Raw genomic sequence first — 19,851 nt, forward strand, 5'->3', positions numbered from 1 at the left:
CCTATGAGAAGCCACCCTGTTAAGGAGAACCCGATTGGTTCAGCGGTTAGCGAGATTCTTCGGTACAAACACACAGACAGACAAACAGACATCCTGTTACTAAAGGATAAACATGTATCATAATTTTTTTTATATTCTATTAGTAAATGTTTGTAACTTGTATGTAAACTATCTTTAATGGAAGGTAAATATAGATAAACTCATGGGAAGTGACATGTTACAAGCATGATTTCGTCCAAAAGTAGCTATCCTTATCATAAAGTAACAGTCCATCTATGTGTGTCTGTCTAGAACCTAGTAATAGTGTCTAACTTTTTATCTTTGTTACGTAACAAAAATTGAAGAAGGAGAGGGGAGGTGGGAAAGGAAAACCTTAAAAAAGAGATGGATTTTTGTTACGTCGAATTCAACCCCAATCTCAAGTTCCCCAAGAAGCCACTAGAGGCTAAGCTGCTGGTTGAATAAATAAGATATATCTTCTCATCTTTGAATAGTTGAAATTATGTAATTTTAGAATTGACCTAAAATAATAGTTAATCTCTAAATGGTGGGATTTACGTAGAGCCCAATCGGTTAGGTGATTTCCAAGATCTTAATGTTCAGACAGACAAACAGACGGTCGTACTTCGTTCTACTTTGTATTATAGATTGAGGATGTGTTTCTAAACTAAAACAAAACACAAATTAAACAAGTCATAAGTATTGTTTAGGGCCAAGGCATTTTTCCATATCTTGCACGAATCTTTCATCAGAAGTATAGGGGACAATTTTAACGCCTGAACGTCGGATCTAAAGGGATAAGACAATAATCGATAAATTCATGTAAATCTCTAAAGATAATACACAAAATTACCTTATTTTTAGATTACAATTAATGGTTGAAACATTATGTACACTCAAATTTATGAACCAACCAATCAAATTTCAATTAAAGTCCCCAATGTTTTTGCGCCTAAGAATTAGAAAAGGTAATTATAAAAACTTTTGGGACTACTGTAATAAACAGCCCAATATCCTCTCGTTGTATTAACGTAGTTTGGGAATAGTCCCTTTCGTAACATCGCCCCATAAGGGGCGATTCGTCGTATTTTTAAAATGGCTTTTTATAGGTTATTTTAGGTTAGGTTAGGTTATATTGGGTTTGGGTGATTGCCCCACAGGGTTAGGTAATTGGCCCCACAGGGTTTAGAGCACTCCGCAGGGGCTAGAGATAGGAGAAAAGCTACTGTGAAAAATACGAAGAATCGTCCCATAAGGTGCTATGTTACGAAAGGGACTATACCCTAACGTAGTTTTAAGTCGGAATTCGAACCATTAACCTACTGATACGCTACAGTAACGGTTTAAATACAATATCTCAGACGAAAAAGTTGTATATGTTGAGTGGTTACGCTTTTAAAAATATCAAAATGAATGCTCTCTATCTCTTTCTCTTCTCTCCCTCTCTCTCTCTCTCTCTCTCTCTCTCTCTCTCTGTCTCCCTCTTTCTCTCTCTTTTTCTCAGAAAGCGAATCTTTTATACATACAAACAAGGATGTATAATAACGTCATGAAAAAAAATTGTACCATTGCTTGATAAAAACTTGATATATCACTTTTATGACACACAGAAAACTGTCCCGAATTTGTATTAATTTTGAGGAACAAGACTCCAGTTACGTCATATTTTTCTTTCCCGAAAAAGGGAAGGGGGAAAGAAAAAAAAGGGAAGGGGGGAAGAAAAAAGAGATGGGAGAAAAGGGGGTTTTCCCCATCTCTTTTGAAGAGATTTTCTTCCCCCCTTCCCTTTTTCGGGAAAGAAAAATATGACGTCACTGGAGTCTTGTTCCTCAAAATTAATACAAATTCGGGACAGTTTTCTGTGTGTGCACTTTTATTTGTGAAACACACCTAACATAGCAGCAGTAGTAGGTACAGCTATTTAAGATAAAAATTAGCATCTCACATTGATATCTTTAAGGCTTACTTGGATTACATCTGATACATTGGTTTTCATAATAATTATTTATCATATCGTATTATAGACAGCTTTCCGCGGATATTTAAATAAAAACTTACAAGATTAAAACCAGTTTTCAAAACTGGTATTCATACCATTATTTTCATTTGTAATTTTTGGAAAAAAATGTCCTTAATACGATGCTATTATACATAATATTTCAGTATGGCCGAGAACCATTTCTAATTCAACGGATATTAATCGGTTTCGGAGCCATACTGGAATATATATGTTATCATCCTTGTTTCTCTTTTTTATAACCTCTATTTTTATTTCCATTAAGGCCTCTAAAAAAATCCGTTACTCTGTTATTCTTTTAGGAGCAAAGCTACTTTAGAAGTTATATTTTCTTTGTTTGTTTAATTACACATGCAACTTCAGAGATTAGACAAGAGACGATAGATCATTGTAACATCTAATAACATCTTACAAACTTTGTGCACCCTTATACTAAAATAAAAAGCTTAGACGTCCTTTACCAACAGTAAAACGTTTCAAAAACTAAAACACTATGAAGAAGTTTTCCTGAAATAATATTGAATAAATCCAGCATTTTCTGAAATCTTTTGTCATCTAACATGTTATATGTTATGTCATGTTAAACTATTCCTAACATATTCTCTCATTTTTTTCACAAGGTTTCAAAGTAAAACGACATTTACAAATCCTTTGATAGGATAATAAAGCATTTTATATATGAATACAAACAGCTGGATCTTTAAATCATTTCAATGGTGCGCTAAATCACCCCGCACACAATTTCAGCCAATCACAGCAGCGAATTTTAAAAATGATTTGAAGATCCAGCTAAGGTAAATGAAAGATTAGTTATTTCTTTCATCATATTATAATCTCCCTTCCAAAGATATAGAATGCACAATTATAAGATTAAAACCAGTTTTTTTTATCCCTGAGGTGCCGAAGGCACCGGCTGAAAAACTGGTTTTAATCTTATGGTTGTATATTTTTATATATGTAGAAAGCTGGTTATAATACGATGCTAGACATAATTTTTTCATATGGATGAGAACCAGTTCCTATCCACCGGATTCGAATGAATACGAGAATAGTTATTTCTCGTATTCATTCGAATCCGGTGGATAGGAACCGGTTCTCATCCATACGAAAAAATTATGTCTAGCATCGTATTATAACCAGACATAGTACACATAGTTTTTTCGTATGGATGAGAACCAGTTCCTATCCACCGGATTCGAATGAATGCTGGAACTTCATACCAGAAAAACCTTGAGTAAGTGATTTTTAACACAAATTTTCAAATAATGATTTATATGCATAAGTAATATAATCTTTCTAAACCAATACTATATTTAGATTCATGGAGGAGGTGATGCTTTGGATAAAAGTTATTGAGGAGCATAGCTACATGAAAGAATTGAGTCCCGAACTGCAGAGGATCTTAGAAGGCCCAATTGCTTGTCATGTTAAGTGGGCACGCAACCGATTGGAAATGAAGTGGAATAAGATACCAGTCAGTGACCTTGTGATAGTCGGCAGAATTATAAAAGACTTCTGGGAACATCTCCCCTGTGTTGAAAGGTATCTTTGATTGGATTATTAGTAGTGAAGCTACTCTTTAATTACAAATGTCTGTCTGTCCATCAGGTCTTGGGGGAAACGCAATTTTCTCGGCCCCAAATTGAGTTAAAGCTTTGATACTTATGGATGTTTTCCTTCTTTGTTTTTATCTATTGAATAAATTGCAATTATATTTATGATATTTTGTTATTTTAGTGGAAATGATGAAAAAGTGAAAATCCAGAAATTGGGCGAGCAAAATGCTAGAAAATTCTTGGAAAATGTTATGCAAGGATATATGATTATCGCAAAGGACAATTCTCAAGAGGAGGAAAAGGAGAAAATTGATGAAAAAGGAGAGAAATCAAAGATAAAAGAAAAGCAAACACAGAAAAGAAATGATAAGAAAAACCAGGAAAGAAAGGAAAAGAGTAGTGGTGAAAGAGAAGATAAAGCATTGATATGGAAAGAAAAAATTAATGAAATTTTAATGCTGATGGTCCAGTGACCAAAAACACATTTAAGGTATACAGGCCAGTAAGAAAGATCTACTAAACAATATTGTAAATGAGATTTTCGGGTTCCAGAAAAAACTGCCAAAGGACCTTCTTCAATGTCCCCTTTGTCATATGAAGTTCCAACAAAGCCGATACGTCAAGCGGCACATGGCCAACCTAGACTGTAAGTTTAGTAATTATGAATGTGCTATGGAAAAATCTGATTGTGTAGAAGAGGGAGAGGAAGAAAAGAGAAAGCAAATTGAGAAAGATAAAGAAGAAGCACAAGTGCAAGCAAAATTATTTTATGGAATGTCTATAAAGAGCAGAAAGGGAGCCCAATTTGAAGCTGTTACTGGTGTGAAGTATGGGACACTTCCCTCTTTAAAATTGTCGGAAAAGGAGGAACTCACAATTCTCAGTCCGTACGACATCTTAACTTCATTACCATCATCATTAAAAAAGCTGCAAAAATGGAAAGTAGAAAATCAAAGACTTATTGATGAAATGATGGTAAGAAAGCATTATAATGAAAAAGAAATTGAAAAACACAAGCAGAGCTTGATAGAAAGAACAAAAATTGCCAAATATCTCAACCCTAATACAACCCTCTTTGAACACCTGTCACCTCAAGACCATCAAGTGATGGAGGCTTATAAGGCTTTTGCCCCCCATTCTGGAATGACGATTGAGTTATATTGTAGGTATTTATTTATGGACAAGAAAGATACATTATGGTGGAAACTAAAAGATATGGGATATGATATCAGCCATCTTGTTGCCGGCGATGATTACAAGGTAGAGAATGCTAATGACAGGTACTTTCAGTACAGGATGTTGATACCTGGAACTAAATTCAAAGACACAATTGAATTGAGAACTGAGCAATGGACAAAGTTAACCATACAGATAAGTGCATATAAATCATTTTTGAAATTTCTATTGGACAGAGTTGGTGGAGTACACTTTGTTAATGAGTATCATGACTAACAGCATCTAAACAGATATACCCATGCTATCACACATAATATCACCAAAGAACTGGATGAACTCTTGACTAAAATCAAAAAAGGAGAAAAAGAGACGAACTCTAAGAAGATAACAAAAATGGTATCTGAAGAAGGATCCATTGAAGAGCTGATAGACAACATGAATTATGTTGGTCAGACGGTCATCCCTATGATCACAGAGAAGCTGAAACTTGTTAAGGATGCTATCGGTCAGGCCCTAGCAAATGGAGAGGATATGGATGAGGATACTCAGGCTTTTATTGCTATGAAATGGAAACATGCAAATCAACTAATGGCTATAGTCATGTCCACCTATGATAACAACCGCCGCCAAAACTATCTGTACCAGACACTTAAAGGTTTGGGTACCACCCATCATGGGGATAACATCATGACCATGCATGACAAAGGAGCAGAGAAGTAAGTTTACTACCAAAACCTCAGGACCGACCCTCACTGTTCATAACCACATATACAACTTTCTCATTAGGCAATTTATGCCAATCAGAGAACTTTATTACAGATACCATGGGATAACAGAAGATACCCACAAGGAAGAGTGGATCCACTTCCCAATTCTGTCACAAGGAACCAAGATTGAAATTGGTATCAGTGGACTTCCAAGAAAAGTTATAGCTCATCTGGAGGGTAAAAATCTACTGAATTTAATCAAGTTGTTTCCTGCTATTGACGAGACAAAGATAAACTTGTTCACCAGTAACCGCCACGCACAAGTTACCTGTGCGTGGAATGTAGGTGTAAGTGGGGAGTTATTCTTTAGTCACTCGATAAAAACAGCAAAAACCAACTATGTCAAGACACTTGAAACGAAAGAAGAGAAGGAAATGAGAAGCGGGCAGTGGCAACGGAGAAGCAAGGCTTGATACAACCAGTTGGGTTTGAAGTTATTGACCCTTCATTAAAGGTTGCTGATTATAAAGGACTCTACCTGTTAGATGAGAAGCAGAGAGCTCTTCAAAGAAAAGTTCATCAAATGAGATTGGAGCTGAATATGTAGCTTTTTTTCATGCCAAATTCTTTCTTCGGTAGATAAAGAGCTAGACATTTATAGTGGATTGGCTCAGACGTTGTTGGAAAGTACAAAAGGACATACTTGGTATCTAATTCCCCAGCTTATTGGACTCTCATTGGCTGATGATGATTTGGAGGTAGAATCTCGCCTTTCCATTCTGAATAAGATCTTGTGTAGTTTGATGTTCCTGATGAGTTTGATAAATAAATATCAACTCCCATTTTTGAACCAGATCTCCACACAAAGCTGCAGGATCTTGTCAATTAGCAATCACATTTTTGTTTTAATCCCAAAGCAGAATAAGGTCTAGACTTGAACTCTTCTGAATCTTTTTTATTTTTATCCAGTTGGCCAAGAATATTCTTTGATATTAAGAGAGTTCCTTTGAGGGTTACCACTTTTCTGAGGTCTTTAAAATTGCTCTTTCTGGCTCTCATGACCTCAATCAGTGCTTATTGGATCTATCCTAAACTCTGGGTTTCAAGGTGGTCGACAAGGAAGATCTGGTAAGAGGGCTGGTGCAGGCTCCAGCAATGGCAGAGTTGTCACTTGTTTGAAGCTTTGGGTTTTAAAGTTGAAAATCCATAGCAGCTCCATGCATTTAATTTCAATTCAGCTTCCCCTATTCATTAAACATTAAATTAATTTCTGATTTTATCATAAATATTCACGAAGGAGATAAGATTGCCTTCAAGTTGTGAAAAAGAACAGAAAAGATTTCCCTAAAACAAATAATGTGCATTTTGTGCTAAATTATCTATTTTTTTTTATAAAACAGTAATAATTTTCAACATTTGTATTGTTTTTGTTTATTTTTTGGCCTTTTCATGTCTAAAACTTAATTTATACCATTGAAAATAATCTGTGTTTTCATATTTTTTTCCATATGTCTTCTTTTATGTTTGTTTTTCTTCAGACTATAGATGAAAAATAAATAAAAAGTGGTAAAAATCAGAAAACATCTCCACATTTTATAGATGTGATTTTACTTGACAAAAGACTTGACCTAGGCAGTTAAAATTTTAACACAAGAAAAAAAAATGAAAAAGTGGTAATAAATCACGAAACCTCTCCACTTTTTAAAAATGTGATTTCACTGGGCGAAAGCCTTGTCCTAGGCAGTTCAAACTTTAACACAGGGGTTTTCTAACCTTAAGGTAAATTTATTTCAGCTGCACTACTCAAATTTCTAAATAAGCCGAATAAGATTAAGCGGTAATAAAACTTAGGGTGCGTTTAAATTTACACTCCTATGTCCTCTACCTCCCTGCCTGCCTCGTACCAATGATAGTTTTAGTTTATAGTATTTTTCAAAACATACTCAAAATCGTAAACGATGGGTGATTTCGTAGAGAAATGTTACTGTTTTCAATATTTTCAAAATACTAAAATAACCCTAAAAATATACAAATTCCCCGATATATTCAAACGACCGGAAATTGAGACTTCACACCTCTATTAACATTTTCATACGGAGAGAAGGGGTCAACTTATGCTAGATTTGGGATGTATTTGTAAAATACTACATATGTTCACATATCTTTATGGTCAAACATTGTCAGAAAATCATAAAAATTCCGGAAAATATTAACATACGAAGAAGGTTTATGACCTCACTAGAATTTTATGACTTGGAATAATAGAGGTTTGGTGAATAGTTTTTTTTTATAGCATCACGCAATCTCGTAGCCAGATTATCAAGATAGTTAATCTTAGTTCTTATTGCTAATTTCGCTTGTTTTTTTATTTCCATTTTGGCAGCATTTCATGCTTAATAAACCAACCAATCACAATTAAAGAAAAAAAGTCTCCAAAGTTGTTATTGCTAATTTATCTTTTGACTTTTCCAGTTACTTTATGTTCTGTTGTGTTTGTCAGTTCAAATAAAGAAATAGGATTTTGTAGATTTATTAATTATGTATTATTTTTTAAAAATGTTATGTAACCCCCCCCCCCCCCCAATCATATTTCTTAAAATATCTTATACGTGAGTCACACACAAAGTAGAGAAACAGGTGCATATATATTGTTAATGAATTCTGGCGTGGGGGGGGGGGGGGGGGTTACAATGATGCATCAGATTCAGAAGTAGCTAATATACCAACCAAAGGTTTTTTTATAATATCTATATGTGATACTTAATTTTTCAAAATATTGCTTGACTTTGATGTATCAATGATCAGAAATAGCTATTTATTTATCTAATATACCAAACAAAATTTTTTTTTATAATAATTAATATAATACTATATCAGTTACTTAAGTTCTCAAATTTAAAATATAGCTTGAATTTTCTAAAGAATAATTCTTACAACATTTCTGTACGAACACCTTGGCTGACCGTAATATCATGTTACCAGTTACTTACCACCACCCCCCCCCCCCCATATTCCGAGGGTTAATCCCCATAAATCATACATTTAAATAAATACAGGAGACTTTATAATAATAATACTCGAGTCCCCTCCCTCCTCTTTACTACTACCATTTCGCTTTTATGGATGTTGTGATCCTTGTTGATATAATTAAACCTTAAAAATATTCCTCACCCCCCCCCCCCCCCCTTCATATTTATATTTGACTTACAACTTTGGATGGAAGAAAATAATACCCTTTAGGATTTAACTTTCACTTGACCTATATTGAACTCCCCCCCCCCCCCATCTCTTTTAGCAAAAGTTGACCGATGATCATTCATCATATATCATACATCATAATAGGGGGAGGGGAGGGATCTTTTACTTACAACGAGACTTAAATAAATATAAAAAGAGTATAAGTATTTAGAAAAAAATAACATCCTATTATATAAAGAAGTTGGAGTTTTTTGTCTTAAGCTTTAGATTTCAATAACTGCTAAACAGATTGGGTTCTCTATTCTAGGTAAGCTTCACATAATTTTTGTGATGGTTTTATGCTGTTATATTTTCATATTTAAGGTTTACGATGGTTTTAAGCTATTCTTTAGTTCTTTTTTTGCCCCTTCGAATAAAGAGCCTCTAGATGCTAGGGGCGTAGCTGCTAGTATACATATAATAGGATACTAGTTCAGATATTTTTAAGCTACTGACCCCAAAAAAAAAAAAATTAACAACACAGCACAAATTTTGCCGTTGAATGTGTGCGTCTGTTTTGATCTAGCTGAACTTTACAGGTTAGCTTCTAATAGGTAAAACCCTCTCAATATTTTTTAACATTCTTACATAAAGATCATAACAGAAATTCTTTACTGTCCCCAGGGAGGAGGGTGTATTAGACTGTAAATTAAATTGGTACCCAAAGTTTTAAAATTACTTTATTTTATTGGTTGGCGCAAAACTTTGGGTACTTTTATTGTATTTTCATTGGTTGGTTTAAGACTATCAGTGTCCACACTTTTCAACCAATAATCTTAATCTACATATGGGGTAATTTTGTTTATCATTACTGGGGATGTACCAGGGGCATCCAAGCTTATTTTTTTTTTTGGGGGGGGGGGGAGGGTAAATATTTTTTTAATGGGAGGTTATTTTTAACATATGGTTTTGTTTTCAATTCTAAATATACTACAAACTACGCTTGAAGTTAACCAGTATTTCTTTTAAAAAAAAGTAACAGGATGTCTTTATAACTTATTGTTTCTTTGGATCGATATGATTTTAACCCTATTTTATGGGGGGGGGGGGGGGGGTTGAAAATGTATGAAATCTGAGTACTAAGCTTATTGAACTAGCAGAGTCACGGAGGGGGTGGACATTGGACTGTAAATTATATTAGCTTAAAAACTTTGGGTATAAAATGTATTTATCAACTCTGTGATCGTTGCTTAAAGATTATGTGACAATTTAAAACACAATAAAGTTAAGTGTCCAGACATTTTAAACTTAAATTGTAATCTAATGAGGGGTATTTTTGTTTATCATCAAAGTTCCCTTCCTGGGCCCAGCTGAGTAAACAACTGAAACATGCAACATAAGTATTTTATAATATAGCTCTATCAATATCCAGGGAGGGAGGGGACAATGGGCTGTTCATCTCACTAATCATATATTCGTTGGCTTTACAAATTTGGGGACTTTTATTAAGTTTTGAATTTTGATTGGTTTGTTCATTAACCCCCCACCCCCCAATCTACCCACTCCCCTTCTACTAGATGAACTAATGAACAATAAACGAGTTCTGTGTTAGCAAGCTAAATTAATTACCCGCGACCGTGGCTCAACACGTAGCGCATTCGCTCGTCGTCGGGAAGGTGATAGGTTCGAATCTCGGTCCGACACCGCGTCAAAACTAAAGACGTTAAAAATGGTTCCCACTGCTACTATGTCAAATGCGCGACGTAAATAGTTAGAGTGGGGGGAATGCCTTGGCCCAAAACAGGCGCAACTCGTTACCATGCACAGTTAGGACTTCTCAGACAAAGGTCGTGCATCACAGGGAGTTGGTTGTCTGTAATGTACTGTACTACGGGTATGAGGTGAAGGACCAAGAGTCTGGCCTTGAGTTGACAAGTTGACTGTTCAGTCCAGGTGCAACTCACCCAAACGACATAAGCACACATAGCAAGCTAAATTAACTACAAATTTTCTTTCTCAGTATATCCATGTATATATTTCATATTATTTCATTGTTTGTCCATTTTTAAAAACCCGGAAGGCAAGTAGGGATTGAATGGACTGTAAAGTGTAAATTATACTGGTACCCAACGTTTTATAATCACGTTTTCTCATTCGTTTGCTTGGACTTATAAATGTATTATTTTTGACAAAATCATACGTCATTTTTTTTTGTAAAATTGTTAAATACAGAATACTGTTTAAAGGACATACCTAACCGTAATTGACGGACATACCGACTCTAATCATAGAAAAGCTCTGCTTTATTAAAAGTAAGGTTTCAAGTTCGACCCCTTGCTCAAATCAAAACCTCAACTTCTTTTCTATTATAAGAGTCGGTCCGTACGTCTATAATTGGGGTTGGTTTCACATCCGTCCGTCTGTACATCTAGAACTGATAGATTAAGAAAGTGGAACAACTTTATAATATTAACTTTTAATTCTGTTTATACTTTATTCTGATTATTCAGTTCTGACAATCTACAAGTGTTACTGTTTGTTTGTACTACTGATTCGCTTTTATGGATGTTGTCATCCTTGTTGATAAACCCTCTGATTTCCTTTATTTGGCTAAAGTTAAACAGAGTTGCCCCCCCCCCCATATCCAATTGAATATGATTTACTACTATTTTCTGCCAAAATAAAGGTAAAAGGTAAAACATGGACAATAATAGTTATTTCTTTCATTGTATTATAAACGGCTTTCCGCGGATATAGAATGTACAATTATAAGATTAAAACCAGTATTTTTGGCCCCGAGGTGCCGAAGAAAAAAACTAATTCTATATTCTAATCTCCCTCCCCCCCCCCATAAAAAAAGTTGCTCTTAAGAATTCATTTGTAGTTCAGGAAGGGAGCAGAGAAAATAAGAACGGCTTGTTTTTTTCCTATGCCTTGTAAAGTAAATCATATTCAATTGAATATGGGAGGGGGGGGGGGGGTTAAAAAACCCTGTGAACACACCCCACCCCCCATAATCCTATACAATAGGAAGTTTAAATATGAGCATTTATAGAAACAACAAGGATGACAACATCCATAAAAGCGAAGCGCTGAACTGGTAGGACAAACAGACATTAACACTTGTAGTGTCAAAATTGAATAATCAGATTATAAATGTATAAGAGTCGATGTAAAATTGATTATAGAGTTGCTACGCTTTCTAAATCTTACCTAATTACTGCAGGAATCACTATGCAAAGTTTGAAATCGATAGGACAGTTCTAACATGCCTAAATTAACGAAAAAAGCTATCTGTTACGGACGGACGTACGGAGTGACGGACGGACGTATGGACGGACCGACCCTAATTATAGAAAAGCTTCGCTTTTAAAAATTAACTTTTTTGTGAGACAATGTTAGATATACCTTTGTAAGAATGTGTTTCTAAGGACCAATTTTAAAAGCGAAGCTTTTCTATAATCAAGGCCGCTCCGTCCTTTACTGATATCTCTTATCATAATTTTCTTTTCTATAATTGGGGTTGGTTGCACGTCCGTCCGTCTGTACATCTGGAACTGATAGATTTTTTAGAATTTAGGCATGTTAGTATTTTTCTATTGTACAATTTAGAAAGCATAGCAACTCCAAATATTCACTTATAATTTTGTTTTTACTTAAACATTTATATTCTGATTATTCAGTTATAACAACAGACAAAATACAAGTGTTAATGTTTGTTTGTACTACTATTTTGCTTTTAAGGAAGTTATCATCCTTGTTTTTTATCTCTCATTTTATTCTTAATCCTCTCCCTCTCCCATATGTTGACCCGTTTAAGATGACCCCTTCTTAAGTTACAGTGGAGTATTATCATAAGAACCTCATAAAAAGGAGGGAAATTTTAACTGAAGATAAATTTTTTTTCTGCAGTGCCGCTACTTTACAAATACGAACTGTAAAATTACAAGTCAAACAAGATAAAGTGGTTCTTTGACAATCACTATTTAATCTGGACAACATTTTGCTTCAGTAAACAATGTTTATACTTTATAATGACGTGCATATTAAGTAAAAAAACCTTTCAGTGTTAAAAATCTTATCTATTATACAAATTTTATATCTATTTAAATTTTTTCATGTACATTTCAACAAAAAAAAACTTTAGCTAGAAATTTTTTTTTGTAATATGCGAAGGTTCCGTGATCATATGAACATGCTAATTTATTTGAGAAATCCAATATTTTTTAAAAAACTCAAATTGCCCAATAAAATTAAACGGTCTAGCTAAGTTTTTGAAAGGGATAATTAGTGATTTACAACGATATCCTGGCCGTATGAAAATGTATAGCTATTTCAATATTTATCAAATACCTATTTAACCCCTTTCTTTCACACGTTTAACCCCCAGTATGAAAATTAGGGAATTTAGCAATATTTGGCACCAATTTTAATATTTTGAAGCCGTAAATTAGTTTTTGAAACTAACGATATGACTGCCTCGTACTACATCCTAGCAAATTTGTCGTGCTGGGCCTGACGGCTAGTAGAGCGGTCAGAGTGAATGACAGATATGTGTAAGCCTGTGCGTTGGTGTGTGTGTGTGTTTGTGTGTGTGTTTGTGTGTGTGAGTGAGTGAGTGTGTGTGCTCTAACACACTTAGACCCATGCCGTATATATTTAAATTTGACAGTATTCATGTAAAAATGTAAACTACATGTGCATTTAATAGAGTTTTGCTTTTCTTAATATAATTATTAATTGCATTACAGAATTGTTATCTATTACACCATAGCTTGGCATCCGCATATAAGCCTCATTGAAATCGTCATAGACTATGGCTTTAAAATTTACTGGATGTCTATACCTGTTACTAAAAATACAATCCATCTTTTCGTTGTTTTTTTGCACCCAAGCGGTTTTAAATTTGAGGTTGAGGTCAGGTATAAGGTATAACCAACAAGTGAAATAAAACTAATATAATATTTGGGGGGCAAATGGAGAGGTCGTCAATTTTACGATGTGTTGCCCCCAACAACAGCTAAAAAACACGTATAAGTTCCGTGAGTTTTTCCCAAATTAATTTCGTTATTGGTATAAGCTGGGCTGAGGTGCTGCCTTCCCCTTGCTTAAGAATTAAAACATAACTTAAACCAGAGGTGAATTCTTAAAAAAACTTTTGCCCCACAAAAATTTTATTGGGGCAAAATTATCCCCTCTAAATTTTTAGTTTGCCTCACTGATTTTAGTGGGGCTAAAGTTTTTTAAGAATTCATCTCAGAGTAAGTAAGTAAGGATGTTTTGTCTGAAGCTTAAGATCTCAATAACAAGTAAACTGGCTGTGTTCTTCTTATTAGGGAAGCTTCACAAAGGTCCAGGAATGGTTTTAGGCTGTTTTAATTTCAGATCAAGGCCTTAAGATGATTTTCTGCTCCCTTTTTTCCCTTTGAAAACAGAGCTGCTAGACGCTAGAGGTGCAGCAGCTAGTAATTTAAAAGAAACACAACTTACTACTTTTTACCACCACCAAGATATTTGTAAAGCTTCCCTAAAATGTAAAACCTATTCAAATCGGCCATTTTCGGGATCTTTAAATTCAGACAAAAAAAACTTATATTAAAGGATTCATTTAAACACCTATTTCATTAAACCAATTTTTTTTTATTGAAAATAAAAACATCAAAATTCATACTCTTTCAAAAGTCTTTAAAAGGGTGGTGTTTTTATTGAAATTGCATAAATATAATCACACTTCCATAAATAAAATTGAACCCAACTGTAAAATATTAAAACTGTAAAATATTCAGTTTTTAAAACTAAAGATTATGCTGTGAATCTTAAACAAAAAATAACTTTGGAATTCCCCCAAAAAGTAAGGATAATCGCGAATCGGCTTAGAACAGAATATATATATATCCTATTATATAAAGTAGTAAGCGTTTTTTGTCTGTCCCGAAGGATCTCGCTAACCGCTAAACTGATATTGTTCCCCTTTACAGTGGAGCTTCTTATAGATCCTGGTAAGGTTTTAAACTATTTTTGGAGAGGGTGTCTTCACTTCCCTCCCCCCCCAAAAAATATCTATAATACAAAGTAGAACGATGTCTGTCTGTCCGTCTGTCCGTCTGACCGTCTGTCCGTCCGTCTGTCTGTCTGTCCCTTAAGATCTCGGTAACCACTGAACCGATCGGATTCTACTCTTCAGGGTATCTACCTATTGGTCCTGTGGTGGTTTTAAGCTATTTTCTCGCCAATCCCCCCCCATTTTTTTTTTTTTTTTTTTTTTTTTTTTTTTTGAAGGAGTTTCCATGGTCCTTTATGGTCTCTCGCAATAATTTTTTTTTATCACCTCTTGGGCAAAGCCCCTAGAGGCTAGGGGCGAAGCCGCTAGTATATATATACTAGAGTTGGCTCGATATAATTATCTCCCTATTGGCTAGTTTTCTATATGCATATCTATTTCTCAATAAATCTATTTTCCTCACCCGGCATTACTATCTAAAAGAAAGTAAATATTTAATAATTTAAATGATTTTTAAAAGATTTTTTTAAATTATATTTTTTTCTTTACATTACCATCACCAAAGGGTTAATGATGATTATTACAATTTTAGTTTAATATTTGAACACACAAAATGTCGCCACAATCGAATTCTTTTAAAACATAGTTTTCTTAAATTTATCCTATTATAAATTTAGGTTCCATCGGGATTCCTCCCACACGGGATTCCTCCCACTGAATTCCTCCCACGGGATTCCTCCCAAACGGGATACCTCCCACACGGGATTCCTCCCACACGGGATCCCTCCCACGGGATTCCTCCCACACGGGATCCCTCCCACGGGATTCCTCCCAAACGGGATACCTCCCACGGTATTCCTCCCACACGGGATCCCTCCCACGGGATTCCTCCCAAACGGGATACCTCCCACGGTATTCCTCCCACACGGGATCCCTCCCACGGAATTCCTCCCACACGGGATCCCTCCCACGGTATTCCTCCCAAACGGGATACCTCCCACGGTATTCCTCCCACACGGGATCCCTCCCACAGAATTCCTCCCACACGGGATCCCTCCCACGGTATTCCTCCCAAACGGGATACCTCCCACGGTATTCCTCCCACACGGGATCCCTCCCACGGAATTCCTCCCACACGGGATACCTCCCACGGTATTCCTCCTACACGGGATCCCTCCCACGGGATTCCTCCCAAACGGGATACCTCCCACGGTATTCCTCCCACACGGGATCCCTCCCACGGAATTCCTCCCACTCGGGATACCTCCCAGGGTATTCCTCCCACACGGGATACCTCCCACGGGATTCCTCCCAAACGGGATACCTCACACGGAATTCCTCCCACACGGGATCCCTCCCACAGGATTCCTCCCAAACAGGATACCTCCCACGGTATTTCTCCCACACGGGTTCCCTCCCATGGTATTCCTCCCACACGGGACTCCTCCTAAAAATGTTTAAATTTTTTCCAATTTTCAATTTTTCAGGGTGGGGTGTCCTTCCAAACCCCCTAAAAAAAAATTTTTCAAATTTTTTTTTTTTCATTTTAAAATTTTCGGGGGGGGGGTGACCTTCCACATCCCCCCAAAAATTTTTTTTTCACATTTTTTTTTCATTTAAAGACTTTTGGGGGTGGGATAACCTTCCACACCCCCCTAAAAAAAATTTTTTCTCAAATTTTTTTTTTCATTTAAAGATTTTTGGGGGTTGATAACCTTCCACACCCCCCTAAAAAATTTTTTTTCTTCAAATTATTTTTTCCATTTTCAATTTTTATGCAATTTTTTTGATTATTTTTAAATTTTTGGGGGTGGGGTGACCTTCCACACCCCCCTAAAAATTTTTTTTCTTTCATTTTTAAATTTTTGGGGTTGGGGTGACCTCCCACACCTCCATAAATTTTCTTTTCTTTCATTTTCAAATTTTTTGGGTTTAAGTGACCTCCCACACTTCCATAAAAAATTGTTTCAAATTTTTTTTTCTCATTTTCGGGGTGGGATAAACTTCCACACCCCCCTAAAAATTTTTTTTTCCAATTTTTTTTCTTTTTCCATTTCAATTTTTTGGGGGTAAGGTGACCTTCCACCCCCCCTAAAAAAAATTTTTAATTATAAATTTTTTTTCTTTTCTGGATTTAAAATTTTTTGGGGTGGGGTGACCTCCAACAATCCCCTAAAATTTTTTTTTCCAATTTTTTTTTTCATTTTAAAATTTTGTTGAGGGTTGGGTGACCTCCCACACCCCCCAAAAAAAAATTTTTTTTCAAATTTTTTTTTTTCATTTTAAAATTTTCGGGGGTAGGCTGACCTTCCACACCCCCCTAAAAATTTTTTTTTCCTCCATTTTAAATTTTAAACTTTTCAGGGGGATGGGGTAACCTCCCACATTCCCCTGAAAAATTTTTAAATTTTCATATTTTTTGCCATTTAAAATTTTTTTTATTATTTGAAAACAAAAAAGTTAAGGGGGTGTTGGAGGTCACCCCACCCCAAAAAATTTTAAATCCAGAAAAGAACAAAAAAATTTGAAAAAATAATTTTTAGGGGGGTGTGGAAGGTCACCTTACCCCGAAAATAAAAAAAATTAAAAATTGAAAAAAATTTTTTATGGAAGTATGGGAGGTCACTTCAACCCCAAAAATTTTAAAATAACAGAAAAAGAAATTTTTAGGGGGGTGTGGAAGGTCACCCCAACCCCGAAAATTTAAAAATGAAAAGAAAAAAAAATTTAAATAAAATTTTGTTTGGGGGTGTGGGAGGCTACCCCACCCTCAACAAAATTGAAAATGGAAAAAAAAAAAAATTTGAATTTTTTTTTTTAGGGGGGTGTGGAAGGTCATCTCACCCCCTAAAATCTTAAAATGAAAAAAAAAAAATTTTAAAAAAATTTTTAAGGAGGTGTGGGAGGTCACCTCAACCCCAAAAATTTGAAAATGAAAAAAAAAATTTGAAAATTTTTTTTTTTACGGGGGTGTGGAAGGTCACCCCACCCTGAAAAATAGAAAATGGGAAAAAATTGAAACATTTATAGAAGGAGTCCCGTGTGGGAGGAATAACATGGGAGGGAACCCATGTGGGAGGAATACCGTGGGAGGTATCCTGTTTGGGAGGAATCCTGTGTGGAAGGTCACCCCACCCCCAAAAATTAAAAAAAAAAAAAAAATTGAATAAAAATTTTTTTGGGGGTGTTGGAGGTCACCCCACCCTCAACAAAATTAAAAATGGAAGAAAAAAAAAATTTGAAAAAAATTTTTTTTAGGGGGGTGTGGAAGGTTATCCCACCCCCAAAAATCTTAAAATGAAAAAAAAAATTTGAAAAAATTTTTTTTGGGGGGTTGTGGATGTCACCCCCCCCCCCCCCGAAAATTTTAAAATGAAAAAAAAAAATTTGAAAAAAATTTTTTTTAGGGGGGTGTGGAAGGTTATCCCACCCCCAAAAATCTTAAAATGAAAAAAAAAAAATTTGAAAAAAATTTTTTGGGGGGGTGTGGAAGGTCACCCCCCCTCCCCGAAAATTTTAAAATGAAAAAAAAAAATTTTCAAATTTTTTTGTACGGGGGTGTGGAAGGACACCCCACCCTGAAAAATTGAAAATTGGAAAAAATTCCGTGGGAGGTATCCCGTGTGGGAGGAATCCCGTGGGAGGTATCCCGTGTGGGAGGAATACCGTGGGAGGTATCCCGTGTGGGAGGAATTCCGTGGGAGGGATCCCGTGTGGGAGGAATACCGTGGGAGGTATCCCGTTTGGGAGGAATCCCATGGGAGGGATCCCGTGTGGGAGGAATACTGTGGGAGGGATCCCGTGTGGGAGGAATACCGTGGGAGGGATCCCGTGTGGGAGGAATTCTGTGGGAGGGATCCCGTGTGGGAGGAATACCGTGGGAGGTATCCCGTTTGGGAGGAATCCCGTGGGAGGGATCCCGTGTGGGAGGAATACCGTGGGAGGTATCCCGTTTGGGAGGAATCCCGTGGGAGGGATCCCGTGTGGGAGGAATTCCGTGGGAGGGATCCCGTGTGGGAGGAATACCGTGGGAGGTATCCCGTTTGGGAGGAATCCCGTGGGAGGGATCCCGTGTGGGAGGAATACCGTGGGAGGTATCCCGTTTGGGAGGAATCCCGTGGGAGGGATCCCGGTTGGGAGGAATCCCGTGTGGGAGGAGTCCCGTGTGGGAGGAATACCGTGGGAGGGATCCCGTTGGGAGGAATCCAGTGGGAGGAATCCCGTGGGGAGGAATCCCGTGACTACCATAAATTTAAATTTTCTTTTTTATGATTAGAAATTAAATACATCAATATAAGGTAAATAGCAACATGAAATGAAAAAAATGAATTTATTTTTAATAAAGTAAAATAATGGGTCTTATCGTTCTGGGCAATGAGAGTTTATTATGGATTATTGGAGCACTATGAGTTTTAATCATATATACCTTGGAAAACTTGAGCTCGTTTATAGACATTTATTTCCTATATAGATCTGACATGGATCTTGAAGCAATTAAGCAGGCCGTTTTGTACATGTTAAAAATTGTAAGATTTCATTAAATAAAAGTAATCGCAAATATACTTAGTAAAAGAGTTTACATTTATACAATTATACAAAAGTTAATATATAGCTAATTTGTTCTTGTGCTTTTATAATATTATTTAAACTCTGGGATCTAAAGGGATAACACAATAGTCAATAAATTATGTACATTCCAAAATTACCCCTTCTTTAGATTCCATTTAGTGGATGAAACGTTTAGACACATAGCGAAACAAACAAACCAATCAAAATTCAATAAGAGTCCCCAAAGTTGTTAAGCCAAACTATAAAACTTTGGGGACTAGTTTAATAAACACTTCAATGTCCCTTCACTCCCTGTTTTATACCTGTTGAAACTTGACACAAAACCAACTAATCATGTGTACCTATCAATTACCTCATACCGTCGAGGCTGCAGTCCATGACACCTAGCGTTAGGTCCAACAAGCCAGGATAACTAAGTTAAGCCAAATCTCTCCTTTTCTGTCTAAACACCAGGTGGCAGGGGTGTTAGGTTAAGTAACACAAAACAGACAACTAAATTTTTGATTGCATTACCCTTGTCTGGAAGTCCCAACTGTGCATGGTAATGAGTTGCACCTATTTTAGTCCAAGACCTATACTTTAACAATTAATGTCGCCCTCCTGACAGGACAGCAGTAGGAACAGTTTTTAACGTCTTTAGTTATGATT

Source organism: Acartia tonsa, chromosome 4, assembly GCF_053477335.1.
Source record: "Acartia tonsa isolate MP-2025a chromosome 4, ASM5347733v1, whole genome shotgun sequence".
NCBI classification, from domain to species: domain Eukaryota; kingdom Metazoa; phylum Arthropoda; class Copepoda; order Calanoida; family Acartiidae; genus Acartia; species Acartia tonsa.